Consider the following 17,294-nt stretch of genomic DNA (forward strand, 5'->3'; position numbering starts at 1 on the left):
AAGGATTATTTTTCCCCCCTGCTGCATCTCTTTTGTGCACAATTGATGTGTTTACAAGTTGACTACAATAGACTTTTAACATTTTGATAAAACAGTTGTGGTTGTTGTTGTTTTTTTAAAAAAACAACCCCACTAGCAGCAACAACCCACAAAATTCTAATCACAGGCTTATGTACAGTGTGCATGGATCAGTTGCATCCAGAATGGTAGTTCATAGTACACACATTGTACGCTATTCTTAATACATGCACGTTGTGGCCTTGTTACGAAGAAAGGTAAAAAGTTTGGGAACATAATTTACTATGGTGAAAACACAGACTATTCACTGTACATGCTAGGACTGTTGCAAACCTCAAAGATTTCAGCCAACTGGTTTGGCACTTTCTCTAGATGTGAGGCTATAAAATATCATGCTTTTCCCACACAAAAGAGGTTGCAGAAGAATTCTGTATTTTTTTTTAGGTAGGCCAGAATACATTATGGGAATTGTGATGCTTTCCCATCTTTTCTGGTTCAGCAGATGTCCTATATGTTCTTTCTGTAAACTGCTTTGAGGTGGGGTTTTTTATTTAAAAAAAACCAATCATGCAGTATTTAAATTTTATAAAATAAATTTAAAAAACAGCACTGAATACCTAATAGTTTTGGCAGATTCCCAGTCAGATTGGGAAATAGTCGTTGTATACACACACTCATATAAACATAGCATAGGGAGGCTGATGGGATTTTCTTTTCCTGTGTATAGCCCAAGTCAGTGAACTGGAATAAACAATCATTCACAGCCTAGACTCGAGTCTCTCTCTTGAACACATGCATTGGAAAGAAGTTTCTCTCTACATGCATATTGTAGGCTTGCAGTCAGTTGTGTTCAATGGTGCTTACTTTTTTTTTGTGTGTGTGTGTATACAGTTGCGCTGTTAAACACACATTTTAAAGAAATAAAAATTCAGCTGTCGTGAAGATTTTTTTGTTTTTGTTTTTGGAAGATCATTTTGGAATGATCTTTGGGAAGATCACTCAGTTTGAACCTACAGAAAAGTAAATAAACACAATTCTTCCTGGATATACTCACAACCTATACTTTGTCTGTTCCAGATGCCAGGATGAAAAGACCCAGCTGCCAATGGTAAGATTCACATTACTTCAGGTGCCTCCAGACCACCAGGGTTTCATTGGTGCTTTTATACTGTATTTATGGTCCTATTTAGCAGTATGTTATCATCATGTGAACCACCCTGATACAGTAATTTCTAAACTTAACTGTGGTACAGTATGTATATTTATAAATCATATTAAAACGTATTTTAAATAGGTTGTGGGCAGTGCAGATGATACCTGTGGGTTCTTTCCAACACTGTGATCCTGTGACTGTTAGAATCTACAAGAGGAAACCTGGTGAACCAATCCGACTAGATCCTTTGTTAAGGCAGTGGTCTTAGCTGACCAGTTAAGTCCTGCCATTTGCATGTCCAAAGAGGTTGCCCTGTTGCCATAGAGACAAATGGATAGGCCTTTTCCCACTTCACCTGCCTGGTCATCAATAAGCTAAGGGACTGTATTGCTGCTTCACTGTGATGCCATCTCTCCTCCCTAGGAGAGTTTATTCATTTATCCATGATTTGGCTGTTGAGGCAAAGAAGGAATAGGAAACTTCCTTTCCACAAACTTCCTTAAGTACACTGTTATAAAATCATATTTTTTGGGGGGGGGTGTTTGCAGGACACCATTACTAATGAACAGAGAGGGGTGACCGAATCTGATAGCTGCAAGTTACCCAGAATCCCTCGCTACGCCACCTTCTTCACCTCTGCTCCACTCCAGAGACCTTCACCCCTCCTGCTTGGACGCAACCCTGCCTTAAGGAAGGCTTAAGGATCTGCATATGCGCAACAGTTAGCATAAGCTCACACATTTCCCTTCTCCACCTTCCCCTCTGCCCCAGACTCCTTTAGATTATCACTACAGAACCTTTTGCCTTAAATTATGCTAGATTTCATGCGAAAGGCTGGACTAGATGAATCCCAAGCCGGAATTAAGATTGCCGGAAGAAATATCAACAACCTCAGATATGCAGATAACACAACCTTGATGACAGAAAGTGAGGAGGAATTAAAGAACCTTTTAATGAGGGTGAAAGAGGAGAGCGCAAAACATGGTCTGAAGCTCAACATCAAAAAAACCAAGATCATGGCCACTGGTCCCATCACCTCCTGGCAAATAGAAGGGGAAGAAATGGAGGCAGTGAGAGATTTTACTTTCTTGGGCTCCTTGATCACTGCAGATGGTGACAGCAGTCACGAAATTAAAAGACGCCTGCTTCTTGGGAGAAAAGAAATGACAAACCTAGACAGCATCTTAAAAAGCAGAGACATCACCTTGCCGACAAAGGTCCGTATAGTTAAAGCTATGGTTTTCCCAGTAGTGATGTATGGAAGTGAGAGCTGGACCATAAAGAAGGCTGATCGCCGAAGAATTGATGCTTTTGAATTATGGTGCTGGAGGAGACTCTTGAGAGTCCCATGGACTGCAAGACGGTCAAACCTATCCATTCTTAAGGAAATCAGCCCTGAGTGCTCACTGGAAGGACAGATCGTGAAGCTGAGGCTCCAATACTTTGGCCACCTCATGAGAAGAGAAGAATCCTTGGAAAAGACCCTGATGTTGGGAAAGATGGAGGGCACTAGGAGAAGGGGACGACAGAGGACGAGATGGTTGGACAGTGTTCTCGAAGCTACGAACATGAGTTTGACCAAACTGCGGGAGGCAGTGGAAGACAGGAGTGCCTGGCGTGCTATGGTCCATGGGGTCACGAAGAGTTGGACACGACTAAACGACTAAACAACAACAAATGCTAGATTCTCTCTGTATTAGAATTGCTGTCATATTCATGACGTATGCTAGGATCTCTCTGTATTAGAATTGCTGTTTTATGTCTCAGAACCTTTATATATCAGGGCTACTACATTTTGCATAGAATTCTCTGTATTAGATATGTCTCCTGTAAAAGGAAATGCTGCCTGAACCGTGTATGACCCCAGCCCACCTGAACCTTGCCCCATCGCCATCCTGATTCAAAAGACACATGGACAAAGATGGATTAACTGGGACAGTTTATTCAAACCTCCAGAAGTGTCACCTTTTACATAATCCCAGGGATCATCCTTGCGTGACCTGGGGGGAAACACCTGCCGGATGGACCCCAACCCCTCGGCAATCGCCAGGAAAGGCCCCAGCTCAACTCCCATCTAGACTGATCAAACAAAGGGAAAACCATCAACAACGGGAGGAGAGCGATTGACATTTCACCATATGAAGTCGTATCAACATCCAGTTAATCCCATCAGCACCCATTTTCCTTGTCTTTCCCGTCCCTCCCAGTCCAGGGATTTCCATGTGGGGACAGAAGGGTATAAAAGGGAGATGCACCATTTCCTGGGGTTCCTTGCTACATTCTTTGAGGCAGGGACCCTACAGCTGTAGTTCTTTCTTTTCTGTAATAAAAGGATCAGTTTGTTTTTCCTGACAGCATCGTGTGGTCTCTGTCATTTCCCGGCGGAGCTGAACTTAGTGCAAATTTTGGAGCTTCCGACCCGCGTCTGTCCTTCCTAAAAGGCTGCGCATTTTAGGGGCAATTTTCCATATCAACACTTATTATAGAACTGAAGCCAGTGTACTTCAGGAAAACGAGCTTTATCTTATTGTGCAGGTAAGTTGACTGTGTAGTGCCCTTAAATGCTCGAAATGTGCTATAGGGCTCTCTGAATGGATTTGTATATGTCAGTGTTTCCCAAAGTTGAGTCTCTAGCTGTTTTTGGACTACAGCTCCCATGATCCCTGGCTACTGGTCCTGCTAGCTAGGGATAATGGGAGTTGTAGTTCAAAAACTGATGGAGACCCAAGTCTGGGAAACACTGGTATACATGAAAGCACTATTATCGGATTTGGCAGCAAAGATATTTATAGTCAGTGAATCTTTTCAGGATGCTTGGTCTCCCTCTGTCCACTTTAATATGAACTATAATATGGACTCGTGTAAGTCTCTTTACCTTACATTAAAGCAGGGAAGGGGGAGGGGAGCTGTGGCTCTTTAGATGTTGTTAGGACTCCAGTTTCTACCAGTCTCAGCCAGTAATCAGGGATGACTGGAATTATAGCTCAGCATCTTCACGGCCACAGGTTCCCCACCTCAGATATATATATGCGCCTTTTTGCATTGACAAAAACACACCTGTTTAATTTTTGTGTGTCAAGCTACTGTTAAAGGCAGAGGGCTACAGTAGTAAAAAGTTGGCATCCTTATACAACTTATGTGGAATCACTGCACTGCCTGTTTGCATAAGAGCTCAAATAATGCCTTTAGGGCCTGATGCACTGGCCATAAAAATCAATGGCAGGAACATCTCAGAATGTCCCCCCCCCTGAAAATAGCCTTACCTTAACATGAAGTTTGGCCTACAGTTAAGGAGAGTTGAGGGTGGAGAAACAAGCAGGTGAAGCCTTTCTGGACAACGGATATAAATCTTTCCCCATCATTTCCAGTTGAATTTCTGCCAGGATATTTGTGCTCTCATCAACATTGCTTTGTGTTTGGTCACAAAGATTGTTACGTACATTTAAGGTTTAATGGTCACAATCTCTCCTCTTTGAATTTCATTTCCTACAGACCTCACTGCTTCTCTATTTCCCTCTCCCCCCCTCCCACCTGGCAACTTAGAATAACACCATGCATTTGATGGAGTGGACTCTAGTCTAAGAAAGCTTATGCTGTAACACATTTGTCAGTCTTTAAGGTGACACTGGATTTTTTTGCTTTTTACGCAGTTAAAGACTCTTTTCTTCTTTGTTTTTTTAATGGAAACATTAACCATGATCCATTTTCAATTGTCCATTAAGCAGTGCCTTCTGACTGTGAAACAAATAACCTTTATTCGAGGCAGACACAGCTGTGTGTGGAATCTGCTTCTCCGTTCCATTGGACACCTGTTTCCATTACATTTATTACCATCCCTGCAGAGTTGCAACAACTAGATTGCTGTGGACAGAACTTCTCTGATTCCCATAAAGGCAACATTAACAGAGGCAAGCTGGCCAGGAAGACAAGCAGCTTATTCTGCTAAAGATTGTACATACATTCCTGTTGGCTGAGGAGCAGACAGCTGTTTTATGGTTTTAAAGGGCTGGTATTACCCCACCTGATTTGCTTTGCTTCACCCTCACACACCCCAACATCCACACCTGTATGAGTTCATTTTGTATTTCCAATATTTTCTAGAATCTTCTTTCCGGGTCATATAAAGGACTTGCCCTTGGCCAGAGTTGGAAACTGAAAGGGGGATCGCTGTGTGTTGTCTAATTCAAGTACAGGAGGCAATGAGAAACACTTGACTTCTGGACAGAGGCACCAATGTGCACCAGACTGAGGCGCCGGGTGACATCACACACATGTCATGTGATGTGACATGGCATTTTGGGAGGAGCCAGGGAACGAAGCCAAAAGCAGTAGCTGTTGGCTCCTTTTCTCTCATGCTCAGCAGCCTTCCATGGCGAAGGAGCAGCAGCAACAGTAGGGGACATTGGGGAGGCAGCCCAGTGAGCCTGCCTGGGGCAAGACTATGGAAGGGACATTTATTCTTCCAGATCTGGACTAAAGAAGTGCCACTGATGGGATGTGCCCACAGCATAGAAGAAGAAGAAGAAGAAGAAGAAGAAGAAGAAGAAGAAGAAGAAGAAGAAGAAGAAGAAGAAGAAGAAGAAGAAGAAGAAGGGGAGGAGGAGGAGGAGGAGTAGTTTGGGTTTGACATCCCGCTTTATCACTACCCTAAGGAGTCTCAAAGCAGCTAACATTCTCCTTTCCCTTCCTCACCCACAACAAACACTCTGTGAGGTGAGTGGGGCTGAGAGACTTCAGAGAAGTGTGACTAGCCCAAGGTCACCCAGCAGCCGCATGTGGAGGAGCGAACCCGGTTCCCCAGATTATGAGTCTACGGCTCTTAACCACTACACCACACTGGTGGAAGAGACCTGTGTGTTTCTTCCCTGTTCCTCTGACGTCCCATCCTTTACTCTGTCCCGCTTTAGGCATTCTGCCACTATGACAGCGTAGAATTTTGCATTCTGCTGGTGTGTTTGCTTTTTCAGTTAAAAAAAAAAATTCTTTCATAAAATTTATACACCTGAAAGCGGTTTACAAAAGATAATCAGTAAGGTCAATTAAAAAATACAACCCTACTTTAAAACATACAATCATTAAAATACCAAAACATTGGTAGCAGTGCACTCACCAAATCCTATTGTCCCTTAGCTAGCACATCACCAGTACACAATTGCTGTTATGCTGCGATCCTATGCAAACTTACCTGAGAGTAAGCTTGTTCATTGAACATTAGTGGTATAACTGCTGGGTTGCAGTGTTGTTTTATGCTTAAGGCACTCTGGCAGCTTCAGCAGAAGAGAGGCCAATAAACACTTTAAAGAAATAAAACAGAGACATGTAATAAGCAAAGGCTCCCTGCAAAAGCAGGAAAGGCCATTTTTAATATTTTCTTTTTCATTCATTAGTACAGCGACACACCAGGTCCATATACACACAGAGAGACTTTACCTTTAACCCCTCTGGTTAAAACTGGTCCTCAGCCAAAGTTTTAGTGGCCAGATCTAACAATTAAAAATTGAAGTTTTACTTCCAGGATTTTAGCAAACACCAGTAGCATAGCTGTGGCAAAATCAGGAATGCATTGTTAAGGCAGAAGTGACAGCTTGGGAAAGGTGTTAGGCAAAATGCTCTTCAGCGTCAAGCCTTCCCTTGTGGCTTAATTTAAAGCATTAGCAGTGAAACCTGAAAAAGTGAAAGCAGCAAATATTAACTTGTAAATACCAGGCAGACTGTGCTGTAAGCAGATGTAATTGCCAGACTCGCAAGGACAGCAAACATTGTCCTGCTATCAGAACAAACTAAGCTGTTAATGGTGCTGCCAGGTCAAAATACACCACAGTATCTGAAATGGAGGGCCTGTGTATAGACTTAGCATGAACATACTGTATTGTACTTGAGCTGGAACAAAGATACCATTTTCTAGATCTCTGAGTAATAAACAGAAGGTGGTGTACACATGCAGCTTCTATGGATAAAGTAGAACACAAGTTCCATCTAAAGAATCAGAGTTAACGCAAAGCTATAAAGTCCACAGAAGACATTATTAAAAACAACACAGATTGTCATCATCTGAAATTTTTTAAAATATACTTTAAAAATAGTAATAATATCACTTTTCCCTTTCCCTTTTTTGCTTTTAGTCTGAGAATTCACTAGTTAGTTATAGGAAGAAGAGAGAGTATAGAAAGAAAAATAAAATGAAACATAAAATTAACCTGACTTGCTGCTAACACCCACAGCCCCAACTTCACTCATTAGCTAAAAATACTGAAAGGTGGGCAAAACCAGGAAGGCTTATCTCACAGAAATGGCTGTGAATGGTACATGTACAGTTTGTTCCATCACTTTATTTCCAAGAAGACTAGACTTACTTTAAAAGGGGGGGGGAGTTCAGGGTCTGGGGGTCCAGCTGACTGAAGGCTTGCAGTACATCCATACATTCTGTGTACCCACCTCTCAGTGGTCCTACCTCAGACCCAGGTTCAAATCATGGGCGTGGCCAGCGGGACAGGGGCTTCCCCCCTAAATAAAATAAATAAAATAAAAACCAATACAAATATGAGGTTCTGCCCCCCCAACAAAAGCCTACCCCATCATCAAAAATCCTAGCTACATCCCTGGTTCAAATCCCTACTTTATTCCTTTATTTAAATATTTATCGGCCACCTCAGGACAATTATTATTCAGGGAAAAGCAAAGCAGCTGACAACATAATACAGTGGTACCTCTACTTACAAATAACTCTACAGTGGAACCTCGGTTTATGAACACCTCGGTTTATGAATTTTCGGTTTACGAACACCGCGGACCCATCTGGAACGGATTAATTCATTTTCCATTACTTTCAATGGGAAAGTTCGCTTCAGTTTATGAACGCTTCAGTTTATGAACAGACTTCCGGAACCAATTACACCCATGCTTCAGTTTATGAATGCTTCAGTTTAAGTACTCCGCGGACCCATCTGGAACGGATTAATCCACTTTCCATTACTTTCAATGGGAAAGTTCGCTTCAGTTTATGAACGCTTCAGTTTAAATACCCCGTGGACCGTCTGGAACAGATTAATCCACTTTCCATTACTTTCAATGGGAAAGTTCGCTTCAGTTTATGAACGCTTCAGTTTATGAACAGACTTCCAGAACCAATTGTGTTCATAAACCGAGGTACCACTGTACTTACGAATGTTTCTACTTACGAATGGAGCTCCGTCCGCCATCTTGGATGCGGTTTAGATAGGATTTTTTCTACTTATGAATTTTTAGATAGGGTTGCTTCTACTTACGAATTTTTTCTGCCAATGCATTCCTATGGGATTCGACTTACAATTTTTTTCGACTTACGAATGTGCGTTCGGAACGCATTAAATTCGTAAGTAGAGGTACCACTGTACAATAATAAAATACAACCTCACATTTCAATAAACATAAGCAGTTAAAGCAGCACGTGCTGGCATTACAAATTCTGAAACGGTTTCAAAAACGCCGCACAACAAATCCTTCAAGCAAAAAAAGCAACCTGAAATGATGAGACTTCAAAAACTCATTTAAAAGCCTGGACGGGTGGGGCCTGCCTCAACCTGTATTTACCTCCAACAGCTTACCCATTTGTAGCACGGGAGAAAAGTTAAGGCAAGAGTGACATGTTCTGGTTGGCTGGGCAGCCTGATTTGGAGCCGTTTCATTAAAGGCTTTGCACAAGTAAATAGCGACATAGTAGGTTGCATTGCAAATAAAAGATAAGCAATATTGTCTGCCTGGCACTTGCACTTGACATCGATCCTGAAATGCGTTTCAGTATCTTATGTATAAAAACAAAGCATCTTTCTTCATGCTGAAGGTATTGGGTTTCATTCTGGAAGGGCACCAGTAGAGTTCCCCCAGGACAATAAATATGAAAGCAAAAATATATTCACAGCTATCCATTTTTTTTTTTACTGCTGTATTCCAGGGGCAATAGCAGACAGGTTGGCGGCAGTGTTGGTGGAAGAAAGTTACCAAATGTCTAGGGTCCTGCGCCTCCTCAGGTTTCACATGTACACGGGACATGTACACAGGGCGGCCATACTTAACACAATGTTTCACCCACATTTGTGACTTCAAGGATGCTGAGAGTTGTTAGGAGACCCCTAGTCCCCTCACAGAGCTACAGTTCCCAGAATTCCTTGGGAAGAGGGACTGATTGTTGAACCACTTTGTGAGGGGAATAGGAGAGGCTAAAAAAAAACCCCACATAAAATAATACCACGTTTTCTCTTTCTAGAGCTTTTGATACTAATTTCAATTCCATGGGAACAATACCGATTTCCTTAAAAACCCCATTAAAAAAAAGTTGAGAGCACTAGAAAAGCATATATCCTGGAACATTATGATTTACACTTGCATTCATTCTCCCTCTCCATCATTTTGGCAGGTGTTAAAAATTATTATGAACTCCTTAATGAGGGTTCATCCTTGTTACAACATGTACAAAGTGCCTGGCTTCTGAAGAGGAGCTTTACAAAAAAAAAAAAGACACAATGCCTTTACATATGATAATGTCTATTATTTTGAGAAGGGTGAAGAGCATTCTGCCTTTCTCCCCCATTACTATAGCAACAGACATCTGTGAGTAACAGCTCTTTTAACTGTGTCAATTAGGCTTACATAAGAGTATTTTAATGACAAAAAGCCTGTGCAAAGTGCAGTCTAAGGTCTGGCAGAAGGAAAACTTCACACTCCCAAGTGTTTTTTTTAAAAAAGCCTTTTTTTAAATAAAAAAAACTTGCCGCAACTTCCATGTGCAATAATTGCCATGTTCTGCATTCGTTAGCTACGTTTCACTGACGTGTTGTAGCTTTCCATTAAAATCTGGAAGTCCGTTTGCTTCTCAGGCTCCGAGAAATAGAGCGAGCACTTGTTACGTGTCTTCTATAAAAAGACTTTGGGGGTGGGGTAGGAGAGATGGCGGGCATGCCATGCCATGCCAGGTGGCTGTGCTATGCCAGGGCTATTACCACCAAAACATAAACTCTCTTCAGGAGTTAGGACTCCCCACAGAAGTGGCATCATGTGGAGGAGAGCTGGGGTGAGTTGTGCCAAGAAGCTCTGCCTCTCAGTGCCACCCCACCCTGAGCTGGAGGGCAAAGGTGTGAGCAAGCGAGCCTCCTCTACACAATTGTGCCTAAAACACAATTGTGCCTAAAACACAATTTAAAGTCCTGGAAGGCCATAGCTCTCTTAGTAGGCCACAAAGATGAGTGTGCTAGCTCTATCCCCCCCCCAACCTCCAGATTGTCATTTTCATCACCATCATGAGAACATGCTGTATGAGGGCCAGTGGTCCATTTAGTCCAGAATCCTGTTCTGACAGTGGCCAACCAGCTGCTGATGGGAAGCCCACAAGCAGCTAGCTCCTGAGAGCAACAGCACTTGTGATTCCCAGCAATTGCCATTCAGACACATACTGCCTCCGTCAGAGGCAGAACCTAACCCAGGGGTCCCCAGACTTACCGCGCGGCGGGCCGGAGGGCAGGGGAGTGCGCGCGCAGCGGGCCGGAGGGCGGGGGAGTGCGCGCCCGTGCGCATGCGCACACGCACACGGGCGGGAAAAAAATCGCCGAAAATCGCTTGTGCGCATGCATATGGGCCTCCCCCGACCCGGAAGTGCACCAGAAATGACCTCTTCCGGGTCGGGAGAGGCCCATACGCATGCGCACAAAGGATTTTCGGCGATTTTTTGCCGATTTTTTAGATCGTCGCTGCGCCGCGTGCCGTGAGAGCGGGCGGCGGCAGCGGGCGGCGGGGGTCGTCGCGGGCCGGATTGGAAGGCCGATTGGGCCGCATCCGGCCCAGGGGCCGTAGTTTGGGGACCCCTGACCTAACCACTGTGGCTAGCGGCCATTGATAGCCAAAGCCTCCAAGAATCTGTCTAATCCTCTTTTATTCTTTTTAATTAAATTTGTATACTGCCTTTCCTCTGCAGATCTCAGGGCAGTAAGCAACGTAAAATTACAATATAAAAACCACAAAATACATAGAACAACAACAAACCCCAATAACACACACGCACACAAGCACACACACACACCGCTTACATTTTCCATTTTATTTAATAAATGAAGCCATCCAAGTCGGTGGCCATCACTGCCTCCTGTGGAAGTGAGTTCCATAGTTTAACTATACACTCCATAAATTGGAGGGCACCTAACTGAAATAGGCAGCTGCCCCTGTACCAGTGTACAGCATCTTGATTTTCCAGGACATGTTAAAAAACAAAACAAAGGTCTATAAGAAAGCAAAGCTGGTCCGAAAGGAAGGAAGGAAGGAAGGAAGGAAGGAAGGAAGGAAGGAAGGAAGGAAGGAAGGAAGGAAGGAGACAATGAGTGCTTGCTCATTACTTCATGGCATTTCAGTTGGTTATAATAAATTAGGGTTGCCAGTCTCAATAGAGGACAGGACTTCTGTGCCTTTAATTGCCCTGCTCTCTTTTGAGTCTGGAAACCTTAAAGAGAAACCAGCAGACCCTTTGCTTGGAAATTAAACAAAGGGTCTGCTGGTTTCTCTTTAAGGTTTCCAGACTCAAAAGAGAGCAGGGCAATTAAAAGCACAGAAGTCCTGTCCTCGTCTATTGAGTCTGGCAACCCTATAATAAATGTATTGCTCAACTGTGGAGAATGTCAACTGGTGTGGTGATGACATGTTCATCCCTGCACACACATGCCACCCGTTTACTTAACATGACAGGAGAATGCCTGGGATTTTACTGCTCCTGATTACCCAGAACTGAACAGGAAAGCTGGTTTGAAATGAAAGACAGGCTTGCTCATTCTGCCCGTTTATCATCAATGGACAGTAAACCCTTTCACACGCTTTTTGTGTGCTTTTCCCTTGCTCATGCTATGTCCATGTATGATTATGGCTGCATATATAGCATTGGTGCTCTTTTCTGGGGGGGGCGCAGGGGTACGCATACCCCCTAAACATTTTGTGAATCTAAGTTTAGCCTCATTGAGGGGCAGTATTTCAATATGAGTAGGAAAATGAGAGTACCCCTTAACATTTTTTTTAATAGAAAAAAAGCACTGCATAACATATATTTAAAGGGCATACCCACCCACCCCCAAATTCCTAGGGACTGTAGTTTACCCCTCACAGAGCTACAATTCCTAGCACCTTTAACTAAAGTTCCCAGGATCCTTTGAGAGGAAGGAAATGTGCTTCAAATGTACGGTTGTGTACACAGCCCGCAACCATGATCATTTTACAGCTTTGCTTGCATGGTTGAAACTAGTCTTCATTTACAACCTTCTCATAAACAGGCTAGCCTCCAAAACAATACAAGCTTCAACCACATATATCTTGTGTGAGACGCTGCATTGTTTTTCCCAAAATATAATTTACCTTTGAAGAATGCCAGGCATCAAATTATTGTTTTATGATTGATATATTATATTGTGCTTGAATACCAAAGGATTTAGTTGTTTCAGTTGTTTGGATTGCAGTATTTTTTTTTCCTAGATAGAACATCCCGGAACAAAAAGGTCTGTTAACTTTTTTTAAAGGACTACTGACTCATACTTTTAGAGTACATAACAGGCATATAACCATAATGCTTTTTAACAACACTCTTTGTCCCTGAGGAAATTAAAGTACACCATGGACTAACATATTAATCTGAGAAGTGATATTTAACTGGAATGTTACTGTCTCATCTTGTTTTAACAAAACTAATAGCTTTATTAGGGAGCTGAAGAGCATTTAAACCAGAAAGAGGAATGTAGCTGAGGTAAAATATAACTTCTGGGTGCAAGTTCATTTTGCATTCAGATTCACTGAGATGTCTTCAGAACAATATTATTATTATTATTATTATTATTATTATTATTATTATTACATTATCTTCATCGTAATTACTGCTCTATCGCTGTGTGTTGCCTCCTACAGAGCATGAGAGGAGAGGACTGTGTTCCATGGGGTTTACAATCAATTTGATACAGTGGAGGTGTAAACAAGGAAACAATGTGTTACAGTATTTTGGTTGACATACTGAACGTAGTGCTATAAAAAGAGCCTTCAAAAACCCATGTAGGATATCTACCATGTTTCTCCTAAAATAAGACGGGCCTTAAAAATAAGCCATGGCAGGCTTTTCATGAGTAGAATCAATATAAGACATACCCCGAAAATAAGCCATACCGGGTAGTGTTGGGAGCAGGTCTGGATGGCGCTCCCGTTACGGTAGAAAGAGGAAAAGGACGATGCCTGTCGGTGCAGCGCAAAGCCCCGACCCAGCAGGACCCAGAGAGAGGTGAAGCCCAGGGACCTGGCAAGAGTCTCAATGCGCGCCACGCGAAGCCCCAGCAGGAGCTTTGGCGTGCGCTGTGCGAAGCCTCAGGACCCGGGAGGACCTGGCAGCAGGCTCAGCGGGCGGCGCGCAGAGCCGCAGGACCTGGCAGGAGCCGGCAGCAGCTTCAGCCGCGCCGCATCGCGTGAAGCCCCAGGACCCGGCAGCGGGCTCAGCCGGCTGCGTGAAGCCCGGGACCCGGCGGCGGGCGGCGGCGCAGGAGCGTCAGCCACACCGCGCCGCATCGCACCGTGCGATGCCGCAGGAGCCGGCAGCAGCCTCAGCCGCGCCGCGTGAAGCCCTGGGACCCGCGCGAAGCCGCAGGAGCCGGCAGCAGGCGGCACGCGAAGCTGCAGGAGCCGGCAGCAGCCAGCAGCAGCCTCAGCCACGCTGCGTGAAGCCCTGGGACCCGGCAGCAGGCTCAGCGGGTGGCGCAAGAAAGCCCTGTACCATACTTAATAATGCTGTACCCTACTTAGGTAATAAAAAAATAAGACATCCCCTGAAAATAAGCCATGGTGTGTTTTTTTTTGGAGGAAAAATTAATATAAGACGTGTCTTATTTTATGAGAAACACGGTAGAGAAGTTGCTCCACCCCACTGATCATGCTGGTTGCTCTTTTTTGAACCTTTCCCAGCTCCTTTTAGAGGTGAGGCAGAACTTTATTTATTTGAAGTATTTATGTATCAGTTATAAACAATACTAGGGACGTGGGTGGCGCTGTGGGTTAAACCACTGTGCCACTTGGGCTTGCTGATTGAAAGGTCGGCGGTTCGAATCCCCGCAACGGGGGTGAGCTCCCGTTGTTTGGTCCCAGCTCCTGCCAACCTAGCAGTTTGAAAGCATGCCAGTGCAAGTAGATTAATAGGTATCGCTCTGGCAGGAAGGTAAACGGTGTTTCCGTGCGCTGCTCTGGTTTCGCCAGAAGCGGCTTAGTCATGCTGGCCACATGACCTGGAAAAACTGTCTGCGGAAGCGGACAAACGCCGGCTCCCTCGGCCTTTAAAGCAAGATGAGCGCCGCAACCCCAGAGTCGTTCGCAACTGGACTTAATTGTCAGGGGTCTCTTTACCTTTACGTTTACCTATTAACAATACTAAGCAGTGTACATAAAATTACAAAAAAACACAACCACCCGAACAATTCAAACAATAAAGACCAGTAAAAATGCGTCATAAAGCCGAACGCTACCTTAAAATGCCTGCTGAAATAAGAAAATATTGGTCACACACCCAAAGTTCAGCAAGGAGGGTGCCTGTCTAATCTCAAGTGGGACGATGTTCTAGTAGTAGCTACAAGTGGTGCTCCTGAGCCATGAGATATCACCAAGAGAGAAGATACACAGTATTCCAAGTGCAGTTGCACCATGTATTTTTATGCTGGCATTATGATTTTGACTTTCATTTTCAATATTTTTCCTAACGATCCCTAGCATGCTAATCTGTCCCTTTCACAGCTGACAACTACAATCTCAAGCTCTTGTTCCAGACCCCATTAGTGTGTATGTCAAGTTATCAGATGATTATTATTTTTTGTCCCAATATGCATCAGTTTGCACTTTCTTACACAGTCTGGAAATATCCTTTTTGGGGTTACCTGCAATCCCTTTCTGTTTTAGCCACCCTATACAATCTGGTATCATAAGCAGAGTTGGCTTCCTCACTGCTCACACCAAATCCCAGTAAATTAATGAACTTCTTAGAAGAATGCTAGTATTACTGACAGAGAAGCCAGCCTCACGCACAGTGCAAATACTGCTTAGGTTACTGCAACAGCACACTGCAAGCAACATTATACAGCCTGACTTTAGCCGAGAGGACGGGTCTTACTCTGTAACTGTCCAAACTTAATAACCTCTGTTGGGGGCTATGCAAATACCAAAATAATATCAAACTGGTTTCAGTTGGTTGCCAATGGTGGAGGATCAAGCGAGGAGCTGGGGGGACGGACAAACGAACGAAACAAAAGGGGCAGAAGAGTTGCTTGAATTAATGTTTCCAATTCAGGCATTGACCTATATTGACCTGCTTCCTGGGACTAAAAGCACAGTTTCCCATTCTGGTGAAAAAAGATTTACTTCCCCGTGGCTTTTAATCGTCAATCTCCCAGCAGACCTCTGTTTTTTTCCTTTAAGGCATTCAATAATTTGTCTGTTTCAGCAGCACACACAGAGTCGCCATAAATCACTGTTTACTTAAATGCTTTCTTCCCTCCACTGGGATGTCTAAGGGTGTTTTGTCATCAGTGCATTTAGGTTATCGAACCTCCCCTCCCCACCCTTGCGCACAGTTTGGAGGGCCATTCACAACGCTCATTCAGCAGAGCATAATGCTTGGGATCCCATACCAGTATTTTTTAAACAATGCTGAGAAAAGCTTTAACACCAGTTAGTAGAAATCTATGTTAGGTGGAGAGGGGTGGTGGATTAAGTTTCAGACATGAAAAAGAAGGTTCAGTAAGTACCAGGACTGCAGTGCTGAATCAAGAATCTGCTAGAATATTCTCAATAGCTCTGTATATTTCCTGCTACAACATTTTCACACAACCGTCTACACAAAAGTAAATTCCATTGAGTTCCCAGTAATTGGCTTTAGGATTGCAGTGCTAGGCATATATCACAATTTATTCCAGTTCTAGTGTACTCTTACTACTGGTGTTCATGTGACATAAGCCACAATCCATATGTATTCTGTAGTTTCTTGAAAAACACCGCTATTCAGTGCATTTTCCTTCAAACCAGCTTCCATCTGATTTGAAAACGCAAGTTGCAGTTAAGCTGAGGTGTGTGTACATTTGAGACACCTGTAGTGTGTGTGCAGATGACAACAATATGCACAGACAAGTGCTTCACTGAATAGTTTTGGGCGCTTGCATGAGGAAACAAATGACATAATATGCATTGGGTGAAGACATCCCTGCTCCCTCTCCCGTGTGACTTCAAAGGCAACGTGGGCGAAACGTCCTTGCTACATTTTAATCAGCTAATGCGCACTTAGCCTTAGTTGACTTAAAAAGTGCCCTTAATGAATCACATCAATAAAAGCTACAATGTGTAGCCTGCATCATTTATTTGAATTAAACAAATATGCATATATGTGCTTAATTAATTTGTTTCAGTGAGTGGTGCACAAGGCTTTGGAAATCGTGATTGAGCTCCCTCGTCCCAGCTTACAGCTAACTCCAAACTGCCCCACCTATCTTTGAAAGGATACTTGTGAACTTTTAAGTAAAGACCTGCTTGATCAGATGAAAGACATGTCTCATCCAGCTGCCAGATGGCTCTGGAAAGCCCACAAGCAGGACCTGAGACCAATAGCCCTCATCTGCTGTAGCTCCCTAGCAACTGGCATGCAAAGACAGAATCACAGGACTGTAGCCTTGGAAGGGACCAAGAGGGTCAAGCTAGTCCAACCCCCTGCAATGCAGGAACCTTTTGCCCAACAGGGGGCTCAAACCCACGACTCTGAGTTTAAGGGTCTCATGCTCTACCGACTGAGCAATCGCCATATAGTCATCATGGGCAGTAAGCAGCCTTTGAAAGTCTGATCTGCCCTGAATATTGTCCAATCCCCTTTTAAATACATCTAAATTGGTAGCAAATTCCATAGTTTAACCATGTAGTGTGTGAAGATGCTTTTCCTTTGGTCAATCCTGACTCTCACACAATTCAGCTTTATCAGATGACATCATCTGAGATAAAGACACGTCTCTACCCACTTTGGGGAAAGATATTGGTAGAGCATCTTTTTTGCATACAAAAGGTGCCAGGCTCAATTCCTTGGCATCCCCAGATAGGGCTGGAAGATAACCCTGTCTGA

The 17,294-nt window shown here is 43.6% G+C and overlaps 2 long non-coding RNA genes across 2 annotated transcripts in view; one reads left to right on the top strand and one right to left on the bottom strand.

Moving 5' to 3' along the window:
- LOC148684876 (uncharacterized) overlaps window positions 1-3,525 on the top strand; it is an 18,600-nt gene extending 15,075 nt beyond the window's left edge. The window contains exons 2-3 of the long non-coding RNA XR_015951546.1: window positions 1,096-1,126; window positions 1,720-3,525. This is a non-coding gene — a long non-coding RNA (uncharacterized LOC148684876). The remainder of the gene's footprint in view (window positions 1-1,095; window positions 1,127-1,719) is intronic.
- LOC148684877 (uncharacterized) overlaps window positions 3,094-17,294 on the bottom strand; it is a 25,555-nt gene continuing 11,354 nt past the window's right edge. The window contains exons 2-4 of the long non-coding RNA XR_015951547.1: window positions 6,357-6,465; window positions 4,435-4,547; window positions 3,094-3,250 (exon numbers count right to left, since the gene is read on the bottom strand). This is a non-coding gene — a long non-coding RNA (uncharacterized LOC148684877). The remainder of the gene's footprint in view (window positions 3,251-4,434; window positions 4,548-6,356; window positions 6,466-17,294) is intronic.

This window comes from Zootoca vivipara, chromosome 8, assembly GCF_965207765.1.
Source record: "Zootoca vivipara chromosome 8, rZooViv2.hap1.1, whole genome shotgun sequence".
Taxonomy (NCBI): Eukaryota; Metazoa; Chordata; class Lepidosauria; order Squamata; family Lacertidae; genus Zootoca; species Zootoca vivipara.